Source organism: Staurois parvus, unplaced genomic scaffold, assembly GCF_062004578.1.
Source record: "Staurois parvus isolate SC_StPar_1 unplaced genomic scaffold, SC_StPar_1.0 ptg000450l, whole genome shotgun sequence".
NCBI lineage: Eukaryota > Metazoa > Chordata > Amphibia > Anura > Ranidae > Staurois > Staurois parvus.
The window spans coordinates 4023500-4035596 of NW_028318246.1; the positions used below are offsets into that span (position 1 = coordinate 4023500).

Genomic DNA, 12097 nt, shown 5'->3' on the forward strand with positions numbered 1-12097 from the left:
AGAGAAAGAGGAAGAAGAGAAAGAAGGAGAAGAAGAAGAGAAAGAAGACGAAGAAGATGAAGAGAAAGAAGAAGAGAAAGAAGAAGAAGAAGAGAAAGAAGTAGAAGAGAAAGAAGAATTCCAGTCCGCTATTATATTTGACATTAAAAAGTATAGCGGTTGCAACAATGTATCTATTTGTATCCAGGAAAAAAAAAATCTGTAACCAAAATGGATACAAATAGATACAATGTTGCAACTGCTATACTTTTTAATGTCAAATATAATAGCGGGGCTCTCTGCAGGGACAGAAGTAATTAAATGCCGGCCGTAGACGGGAAGAAAAACGGCCGATTTTTTTTACTGTTGGTGGTAACGTCGGCCTATTGAACGACCGATTTTTGTTTTTTTTGTTTAAAAAACGGCTGGTTTTCTCCCCGTCTATGGCCTACATAAGAGCTAGTTCACACTAGATACAGTTCAGCATGTTTTTCTGAATCAAAAATGCATGCATAGTGTTTTCCATGTTATCCAATGGCCCTAGTTCATACTAGTGCAGTCAGTTCCAATTAGTTTCCACTGCAGAAAAAAAAGTAGAGCATGGTACAATTTTTCTGCACAGAACCATACTGGAACATGGCAAACTGCATCAAAACTGCACCGGAACTGTGTGTGGTGTGAACTGTTAGCAAAAACATGTCCGGAATGCATCCGGAGTGCATTTTTGTAGTGAGAACTGTTCCTGAGCAGGGGCAGACTGACCATTTGGAAACTCGGGCGCTGCCAAAGGGCCCGGGGTCAGTAGGGGGCCCCATGAGATACCCCTGGTACCTTTTTCATAGGCTTTTTTGAGTTTGGGCAAGGACACAGGGGCCCCTTGATCTCCTATTGCCCGGGGGCCCCATGAGTTGTCCGCCCCTGTTCCTGAGAGCTAGTTCACACTAGATGCAGTTCAGCTTGCTTTTTTTTCTGAATCAAAAATTCATGCACAGTGTTTTCCATGTATTCCAATGGCCTTGTTCAAACTAGTGCAGTCAGTTCCAGGTGCAGAAAAATAGAACATTCTAGATTTTTTTCTACACAGAACCATACTAGAACATAGCAAACTGCACCAGAACTGCCTGTGGTGTGAACTGTAAGCAAAAACATATCTGGAACACATTTTTGTAGTGTGAACTGGCCCTAATACTATCTAAAAAAAATGCTGTAATGTAACCCCAGACTGCAGTAAAAACCTGACAGAGCTTCTATCACTTCTATCCTATACTAAGAACAACATCTTTTCTGTCTGGACACTTTAACTGAAAGATGTATAGAAGGAAACATTGTTCAGCAGAGGACACATATGTTCCATCACTGACTACAAACCTCCTCCTCCTCTCACTCTGTACAAAGCCATGGCTGTATAGCGCTCACCGCCAGCAGGCACATATGCAGACAGCTCAGCTCGGGGTCCTCACGTTGCGGATTCTGATTGGGTACCGGCGGATCCGCTTGACAACCGCAACCTGAGACTAGAGACGCAGAGGGAGTGTGGCTGTGGCGGCGGCCCGGGCACCGGGGGCTGAGCCTGGAGAGTCACACACCGGGGCTTGGAGAGGTCATCACCGGCTACACGGTACACACAGCGCTCACCGAGGAGAGCAGGTACCACCCATCCATCACCCTTCATAGGCTGTGCTGTGCCTGTAGAACCCCACCGTCTCCCCTCATCACGCCCAGAGCTGTGGAAAATGCTGGAAGAGTTGCTGTGACTGGTGGCTGTCTGTGGTGTGATGTATTCTCAGGGGTCATGTCTGTGTATTAGCTGTCTCATTGTGGCAGTACAGGACTCCATCTCTATACAACATCATCCTTTTGTGTTAGTTTACAAGTGCAGGCTGTCATACACACATCCATTGGCCTGTATTGGGACAAGGGAGGAACCCAGCAGCCGTCTGCTTTCCATTTATTTGGAAGGATGAGGGGGCTGCCTGCCAGCTGGGAACCCGCCTTCCTAGAGGGAGTGATGGGATGGAAGCATCACCCAGACTCCCCCTTTCCCGGCCATTCCAGCCCCCGGTCTATGGAAAAAAATACATGTCATTTCCTTTGTTACATGAACTCCACAAGGCTGCCTCTTCTTCCTTCTCTATGTCTGAACTCTTCCTACCCCACCCTCCTAGTGCCCCAGGTGGGGGGGATCGGCCTCGTCCATTATTTATGGAGCATGGTGGAAATCAGCCTTCCTGTGTCCATGGAAATGAGAGGCTTCTCTTCCCATCTGCTGGTAGAAACCATCAAATAAATTAGCAGCTTGGAAGGAGACACTACTGCAAATCAACATACGCTGCATTCATGTTTGTCTGAGAACCCATTGGGGGGGGGGGTCTGCTGGGATGTCAAAGCTTTATTCACACTGGCAATGATGTGCACGCTTCTCTAGGATGTTTCTAAACACATATGATTGTAAATGGTATATTTCACATTGTACATTTAGCGGTGTTTAGAGGAAATAGAAGTCTCTGCGTCTAGGGGCAGCTTAGATGCTCTGAATGCATGTAAACACAAATATATTTAACACACTTGCCTCCCTCTCTCGGCAGCCCTTTAAAACGGTAGTGATGGCCACTATGGTGTCTTCCTTCTTGTGCCCCCTTCCTGGGTGGGTTATGCCATAAAACCTACCTGCCAAAGAAGCCCTCCAGCACTGCATTGTGATCCAACTGTCAGGCCCAAGGAGCTTCTATCTTCGCCCAGTGTTCCTTACAGATTGTGTGCCTTTGTCCACTTAAATGGTCGGGCCATGATGACGTCACATTGCCACGGCACAGACCTGGGGCTATAAATACGCTGAGCTGCACACACACGGCTTAGTGTACATGATGGCTGACAGATATAAGGAAGCTTTTATAACAGAAGAGACTAATGGGATCTCTTCTGTCATAAATACCCTACCTGTCAGTAATTTTTTAAAAATTAACTTTGCTAACACTTTAACCATTTAAGTTTTGGAAGATTTCACCCCTTCATGACCAGGGCATTTTGTTTTCTCTTCAGAACTGCGCTAATTTAACTGGCAATTGCAGGGTCATGCAACTCTGTACCCGCATGAAATATATCATTTTTTGTTCCCACAAGTAGAGCTTTCTTTTGGTGATATTTGATCACCACTGGATTTTTTTTATTCTTTATTATAGAAGCAAAAAATTTAAAAAAGATTATCTGTTCTAAAACATATCCAATCAAAAAAAATCAAATTTCTTCATAAATTTAGACCAAAACTCATTCTGCTACGTATTTGGTAAAAAAAAAATCAGAAGTGTATATTGGTTTGTAAGAAAGTTATAGCATCTACAAACGATGGTGTGTGTATGTATATGTGTGTGTATGTATGTATGTGTGTATGTATGTATATATATATATATACACTGGAATTAAATTTTTTTTTTTATACTGGCAGCGATCAGCGACTTATAGAGGGACTGTGATGTGCAGTGGGCAATCTGACACTGGGTGGGAACTGACTAACTGCCACTGATATCGCCAGTGACACTAATACAGTGATCAATGCTGATACTATACACTGTCACTGTACTAATGACACTGGCTGCAAGGGGTTAACATCTAGGGGCAATCAAAGGGTTAATTGTGTGCCTAAAATGTTTAATGTGTGCTGCTTCTACTACTAGATGTGACTCTTTAATCTCCCTGCTTTGCAGGGAAAAAAAAACAGCCATATTGCTGCTTTCCATTCAGAGCCGTGTGTTGGTGAACACAGGGCTCTGAACTGTCATTTACTAAGCCGATCACCAGGTCCCAGCCATAAATCATTGGCCAGGACCTGCTGATCGGCTTGTACTGTAGCAAATGATGGTACAGAAGGGGCAGCAGTTGCACACGCCGCTGGAAATGCCAGCTCACATACATGTACATGATCTGGAGCAGCAGGTGGTCCACAAGCGGTTAAAGCAGAGCTAAACTTAAAATTTTAAAAACTACGAGCAGGCAGCCCTTTATGGCAGAAGAGAAATACTATATTGCTTCTGTAGTAAGACAGATTTATTTGTGTGCTTGCAGACTTCTAATGAATGCGCAGTGATCTGCACATGTACACATCAGCATGCATTGCGTGCACCCTCTTGCTGTGCTCAAGAGGTCAAAACCTGGAACCCAGAGGTAACCCAAGGAGAGGATGGCCATGGCTGGCAAGATACACTATATTGGCAAAAGTATTGGGACGCCTGCCTTTACATGAACATGAACTTTAATGGCATCCCAGTCTTAGTCTGTAGGGTTCAATATTGAGTTGGCCCACCCTTTGCAGCTATAACAGCTTCAACTCTTCTGGGAAGACTGTCCACAAGGTTTAGGAGTGTGTCTATGGGAATGTTTGACCATTCTTCCAGAAGTGCATTTGTGAGGTCAGGCACTGATGTCGGACGAGAAGGCCTGGCTCACAGTCTCCGCTCTAATTTATCCCAAAGGAGTTCTGTCAGGTTGAGGTCAGGACTTTCTGCAGGCCAGACAAGTTCCTCCACCCCAAACTCACTCATCCATGTCTTTATGGACCTTGATTTGTGCACTGGTGCGCAGTCATGTTGGAACAGAAAAGGGCCATCCCTAAACTAATCCCACAAAGTTGGGAGCATGAAATTGTCCAAAATGTATTGGTATGCTGATGAGTTCCCTTCACTGGAACTAAGGGGCCAAGCCCAACCCCTGTGTAACAACCCCACACCATAATACCCCCTCCACCAAACTTTACACTTGTCACAATGCAGTCAGGCAAGTGCCGTTCTCCTGGTAACCGCCAAACCCAGACACATCCATCAGATTGCCAGACAGAGAAGCGTGATTCGTCACTCCAGAGAACACGTCTCCACTGCTCTAGAGTCCAGTGGTGGTGTGCTTTACACCACTGTATCCAACGCTTTGCATTGCACTTGGTGATGTAAGTCATGGATGCAGCTGCTCGGCCATGGAAACCAATTCCATGAATCTCTCTACACACTGTTGTTGGGCTAGTCAGAAGGCCACACGAAGTTTGGAGGTCTTTAGCTGTTTACTCTGCAGACAGTTGGCAACACTGTGTGCTTCAGCATGCACTGACCCCACTCTGTCATTTTATGTGGCTTACCACTTTGTAGCTTAGTTGCAGTTGCTCCCAGCAAGGAAATTTCACAGATAGACTTATTGCACAGGTGACAACCCATCACGGTAGCACGCTTCAATTCACTGAGCTCCTGAGAGTGACCCATTCTTTCACAAATGTTTGTAGAAGCAGTCTGCATGCCTAGGTGCTTGATTATAGAAACCTGTGGCCATGGAGGTGATTGGAACACCGGAAACCAATGATTTGGAGTGGTGTCCCAATACTTTTGGCAATATAGTGTATGTAGTCATCGCATTGCTGGAAGGTTGATGTGAGTATTTTGCAAAGTTTAGTTCCACTTTAAAGCAGGATTAAACCCATTGATTTAACAGTTTCCCAAAACAGTTTTGTTCAAAGCATGCCTTGAATGATACCTGTCACGGTTGCTTGTGCTCTTGGCTGATCACATATTCAACACCATGGCAACTGCAGATCAAGCAGGCTAAGATTACAGCTTCCTTAGTGGTAAAGGATAGGAGTGTTTAGTTCTGTTTTAACTAGGCCTTAACACTGGGAGGCGTGCTAGGCTTCCTGATAGTTGTCACATGATTGAGAGCCTGTTCCACCAGCTCCCGATCATAAACAGAGGCTGAAAGGTGTCTGTGACATTTCGGTCACCATTCAGGGAGCACACACTCAGCGCTAAAACCTTGGCAACCATGGACACGAGTGTGACATGTGGGTGTTAAAGTTCGCCCTTCCTTGAGGAACGTGTTGAGCCTATTTTGACTGGACTATAGGCTGAGCAATCAAAACACAGCGGGCCCAGCGGTAGTCTGGAAAGTCTTTAAGGCCTATGTTCATGGCTACTACCAGACCGCTATTGGCACGGTTTGCAGACAGCTACTCTGGCTGTTGCTGAGAACAGATCTAGGGACTTGGATACTAGGTTTGCAAATAGTGGTGACAGGGCAGTGTATGGAGACCTGCAGGTGGCCCTGTGAGAGGTGATGCTTCTCTGGGTTGCTATGGTTAAAAAGCAGCTGCTCCCTCAGTCTCCAAGGATCTTTAAGCAGGGGGAGAGGACTGGGTGACTATTGTCATGGCTATCCAGGGAACAATCTGCCTCTACACATATTGTTGCTGCTAGACGCTGATGGCAGTTTACTGACTACACCGGATGCCATTAATGCCTGCTTTGCGAACTATTATGCTAACTTATATTGCTTTGTCTTCGCTCATGATTCCGAGAGGTTGCGTTCTTTTCTGCATGGGATTGAATTGCCTGTCCTCTCTGCTATCTTGCAACAGCTCTTTGATGCCCCAATTACCCTCAAGGAGATTCAAAGGGCCCTGGGTTCTATGCAGACGGGATAAACCCCAGGGGACAATGGGTTACCCTCTGAATTCTTTCAAACCTATAGCTACCGCCTGGTGGCAAAACTCCAGGGAATCTTTATGACTGCCCTGGATAATGCCACGCTCCCGGAGTCTATGCTGAGAGCCATTATAGTAGTGGTGCCCAAACCTGGTAAGTATCTAGAACTGTGTTCTTCTTACCGACCCATATCTCTTCTGAATGTGGATGCAAACATTTTTGCTAAGGTCTTGGCTACCCAACTTAATAAAGTAATCCTTTCCCTGGTTCATAGGGATCAAACGGGCTTTATGCCTGGTAAGGAGACTGACATAAACTTAAGGACATTATTTACTATTATCGCTGATGATGAGAAATCTGGGGCCCCGGGGATGGTGGCCTCTCATGATGCTGAAATCGCTTTAGACTCTGGAGTGGGAAAATTTATGGTTGGTCAGGCATAAATTTGGGATTGGCCCAACTTTCATCTCATGGAGTCAACTCCGTTATTCTGCTCCCACTGCCAGAGTTTGGATCAATAAGTTTCTATCCGACTCTTTCCTGCTCTGCTGAGGTACAAGACAGGGATGCCCCCTCTCCCCTGGTCACTTTTGCCACTACAACTATGGGAACATGTTACATGTTCCACCCTAGAAACAGGTGGAACATGTAACATGTTCCAAAGGTGAACTTATCCCTTAAGATGACTTCTCTCCCCAAATTCTGTGTATATTCCACCACAGAATGGTGCCTATTCCTAATGCCTTTTTTTTTTGTTAACTAGACCAGACTGTTGCATCCTTTATATGGGCGGGATCCACTCCAAGAGTAGCTAAGACTACCCTTCTTTAAAAAGTACTACTGGGCTGCGGTGCTGGTAACGGTATGGTGGTGGTTTGCTCAAATTAAATCTAACCCAGCAGTTGACTTAGAGGCAGCTTTATTGGAGTCCTATTCAGAGCTTAGTAATCTAGTGTAAAGAGGGCCTCGGTCCAACCCTAATATCACCTCCCCCATGAAGGCCATTGTTCTGGAGGCAGGTCATGATGACAATGGGTGCACCAGGTACTATTTCTCCTCATACTCCCCTTTGGGAAACCCAAATTTGGCTAATTTGCCAGACCCACAAGTCTGGGCTAGGTACGGCATCAGGACCCTGTGCAATATCATGCCTGAAGGCCATCTCCTCACCTTTTGATGAGTTGAGAAGTCAATTCCACCTACCCTCCTGGATGTTCTTTAGTTTTTTACAGCTCCGGCTTGCGGTAAGGGTGTAGTTCCCTTGCCTCATCACTTTGGTCATTCAGTAGAGAGACTTTTAACTGCTCAGCATATAAATAGACCATTAACTTTTCTATACCTTAGACTTACAGCTGGGGATGGTGTAAAATCCACCAGCTTATATAATGTGTGACATCATGACCTGCCTGTACTCATTTGGACGGGCTCCAGCAATATTCTCCCCAAATGATTTCAGCCAGAGATTGCTTAGTTCAACTTAAGTTCCTTCATAGAGTGTACTACACTCCTCAGAGACTGTCAGCCATTACTGTACTGGTCAAGCAAATTGTCCTAAATGTCAAGCAGAGGTGGGTAATTTCCTACATATAGTCTGGTCCTGTACACACATTCAGGGCTTTTGGACGGCGGTGGTTGCAGGCTTGAACCGGGTCAGTGCAGTTCCTATTATCGTAGAGCCTTTACTACTGTTGGGCATAACTGATAATATCCATGCTACGTCTCATCAGAAGCTGTTTCTGTTTTATGCTGCATACTATGCTAGGAAGACAGTCCTCTCTAAGTGGAAGTTGGTGGACCCTCCAACAGTGTCAGCTTGGAGGTCTATGATCAATACAGTCCTTCCTCTCTACCAGCTCATGTATATAGGTCGTAATTGCCTTAAAAAATTCCGGAAATATGGTCCGCTTGGGTTGATGCTAGGAACCTTTCTTTTGACTAACCGATGTATTGCTCTTTTCCTTTTCTCAACTTTTTTTGCTTCCCTTTCCCTCCCCCGCTCGTCCCTCTTCCCTTTCTTGCAGTATTCCCCTTCCATCCCTTTCCTTTCATTACTCCTCCCAGTCCCCCCCCCCCCCCTTCCTCCCCCTCTGCTCTCCTCCTTTCTATTCTCCATCCTTCCATTTTTCCTCACTACCCCTTCCTTCTCCCTGTCTTCCTGTCACATTTTGATTTGCAAGATCTCTTGGATATGACGGTCTGTTATAGCATTACAGAAGTATTATTATTGAAGTGAAATTATCTGTCCAATATTGTCTGATTTGCTTCTTCTGTTCTACATGTGTAATGTTGCACTATGTTCAGTAAAAGTCTGTGTTAAAAAAAAGTTCACCCTCCCTGCCTCGGCATTTATACGCTACTCATGGGTGTCAAACTGCCAGCCCTCCAGGTGTTGCCAAACTACAAGTCCCATGAGTCATTGCAAGATTGACAGTTACAAGTATGACTCCCAAAGGGAGAGGCATGATGGGACTTGTAGTTTCGCAACAGCTGGAGGGCCACCAGTTTGACACCCCTGTGCTTCATGGTTGGCAAGAGGTTACATGCAGGAGAACTTGATCTTGGAAGCATAACATTTGTTTATATTTCCCAGATAATTTCTTCTGTGTTTAACCGCCTCCCGCCCGCCATATAAGGAAATGACAGGAGCAAGAGAGTTCTCTTGTTCTGGGAGGACGTCCTCCGGCTGCGTGGCGATTGGTGGATCGATCAACAGAAAGATCTGAAGACGTCGGTTTTGTCATGTGATCAGCTGTGTCGAATCACAGCTGATCGCATGTAAATAAGGAAATGCCGCTCATCTGCATTTCTCTCCTCACGAGCTGTCACGCTGACAGCTCGTGAGGAGATCTGGTAATCAACATTACTCAGAGGGGACATGTGCACCGATCATCAGGGCACTGATGATCAGTGTAGCCCCAGCAGTGCCACCTGCCAGTGTCCATCATTGCCACCTGCCAGTGCCCATCAATGCCACATATCAGTGCCTAGCAGTGCACATCAATGCCACATATCAGTGCTCATCTGAGCTGCCCTTCAGTGCCGCCTATCAGTGCCCGTCAGTGTCGCCTATCAGTGCCACATATGAGTGCTGCCTTTCAGTGCCCATCAGTGATGACTGTCAATGCCCATCAGTGCCTCCTCATCAGTGCCCATCACTGCAGCCTCATTAGCGCACGTCAGTGAAAGAACCTTTTTTTTTTTTTTCAAAATTTTCGGTTGTTTTTGGCTTGTTTAGCAAAAATAAAAAACCCAGAGGTGATTAAATACCACCAAAAGAAAGCTCTATCTGTCTCAAAATAAAATTCTAAAAATTTCATATGGGTACAGCGTTGCATGACCGCGCATTTGTCATTCAAAGTTCGTCAGTGCTGACAGCTGAAAATTGGCCTGGGCAGGGAGGGGGTATAAGTGCCCTGTAGGCAAGTGGTTAAAGTCTAGCTCTGGGGCTCTGCACACTGCAAGGGTTAAATGCTGGTTATGACTAGAGAGAGATGAGAAAACTGCATTACTTAATTTACACACCTCTCTTGCTGGTACTGACACACTCCCCTTCTCCCTCTGATGATTTGGGCAGTGGGCGGTCCTTGAACAGCATCACATACAATGCAGGGCTGTTAACCGTGCAATGTACATTAGAGAGAGAAGAGGTACTGCAGCCAGGAGCACCTTTTTAGAGACCAGTAGCTTCACAAGATCAGGAAAGGAAACACATGAACAGATTAAACTTCAGCTTTAGATTTGTTTTTTGTGTTGGGTTTCCTTATACTTTAAACAGAAACTGCTCAGCTATGTCTTTCTTATTTATATGAAAACATGGTTTTAATCCAAACTAATCAGCAACAGTGAGAATGCATGGCAGAACTGTCAGTTTCCATTCTTCATTGTGCTAAATTTATGTATTCTAATAATAGCAAAATCAACGTTACATTGCTAAAGCTCCTTGTTTACTCTTTTTGGCTGTTGTATTGTTAATAGACATTCCTTTACATTGCAAAACTTTGACCATCTCTTTCCCATCATAACTTCTAACATAGCAACCAGTGTTGCTTAAAGCTGCTCTTTATACAAATGTTTGTTTTAACCATGTGTACAAGCTTTGATATGTTAAACACTTGCCCTCCTGAGGATTTACCCCCCCCCCCTTCCTGACCAGGCCATTTTTTGCATTACGGCGCTGTGTTACTTAACTGACAATTGCGTGGTCATGCAACGCTGCACCCAAATGAAATGTACGTCCTTTTTTCCCGCCAATTGAACTTTCTTTCAGTAGTATTTGATCGCCTGTGCGTTTTTTATTTTTTGCGCTATTAAAAAAAAAACGCTGATAATTTTGAGAAAAAAAAAACAATATTTTATTACTTTTTGCTATTAAACATGTCCAGTAAAAAAAAAATCAAATTTTGTTATAAATTTCCTCCAAAATGTATTCTGCTACGTCTTTGCTAAAAAACAAAAATACCAATACATGCAAATTGTTTTTACGTGAAAGTTAGTGTTTACAAATAGCGGTGTGTATATATACTGGGATTTTTTTTTTTTTTCATTTTTACTAGTAATGGCGGCGATCAGCGACTTATTGTGGGACTGCGGCGGACATTTTGACACTGGGGGGAACTGACTTGGTGTCACTGACATCCCCAGTGGCACCAATACAGTGACACTGTACTAATGGCACTGGGCAGGAAGGGGTTAGCATGAGGGGCGATCAAAGGGTTAACTGTGTGCTGGGAGTGTTTTACTAGGGGGCGGTGTATGTGTGATTCACTGTAATCACACTGCTGTGGATGACTGTGCTGTGCACAGCCATCCAACGCAGTTTTGCCCAAGCTGACAGAGGAGAACTGTTAGTAAACAAAACAGTTCTCTTTGACAGCCACGGCTGCGAATGGCAGCGCGTGTAGGACACACATGCGGCTCATGCGTACCCTCTACCCGGAAATGCTAAATTATGTGAGTTTGCGCACCGCTGCTACCCCTGCTACCCTGTAGCAGTATTTCTGCTATAGGGCGGTCGGCAAGCGGTTAAACAAAGTTCAAACTTTTTTTAATGTTAATCTGTAACTTTCTAATACCTGGTGATCCTGCCATGAAGATCCTTGTATGGGCACTTCCTGTTAAAGTATGATAATTCTCTGTACCTGTCTCCCTATTGTGCTCCTGCATTGTCACCTTGCCAGACTGTTTCAACCCATGCAGGCATGGGTCACATTTGTCCCCATCAGGAAACTTTTTTTTTTTTTTTTTAGTGTACAGGAAATATTGAGGGGAGGAGTTATCTGAAAACTAGACTTCTAATTTAAAGCGGACTCAAAGTCCCCACTAGTGCCCAGTCACACTATGCTTTTCAGTAATGCAGGATGACATGCAATGCGCACTGCTAAATCAATGGCTCACCCACCTACACAGCGCATCACATTGTATTTTAGTATGCTACAACCCAGTTGTATAAATCTGCGCTGTGTTTAAATAAAAAGGCACATATCTGTTGAAATATGAGTTGCACTGCCTAAGCAGCAGATTTTAAATTAACTACCTTACTGTAACATTTGTAAGTTCCTCATGGGCAGCTCCATAAACTTGCCAAAATGTGAGAGATTGTGCAGAAAAAATGTAGGTTGTGAAGATCAATTTAAAAATGCTATCCCAGCACTTTTAGCCACAAGCAG

General features: G+C 44.7%; 1 protein-coding gene across 2 annotated transcripts in view; it reads left to right on the forward strand.

The window, feature by feature from the left end:
* Positions 1 to 1405: 1405 nt before the first annotated feature.
* The window catches only part of WDR47 (WD repeat domain 47), a 117720-nt gene continuing 107028 nt past the window's right edge, over positions 1406 to 12097 (forward strand). Inside the window, exon 1 of one of the 2 annotated variants that reach the window (XM_089688692.1) lies at positions 1406 to 1626. The gene's annotated coding sequence lies outside the window, so the exon portion shown is untranslated. The remainder of the gene's footprint in view (positions 1627 to 12097) is intronic. The other variant, XM_089688693.1, reaches the window with a different exon arrangement.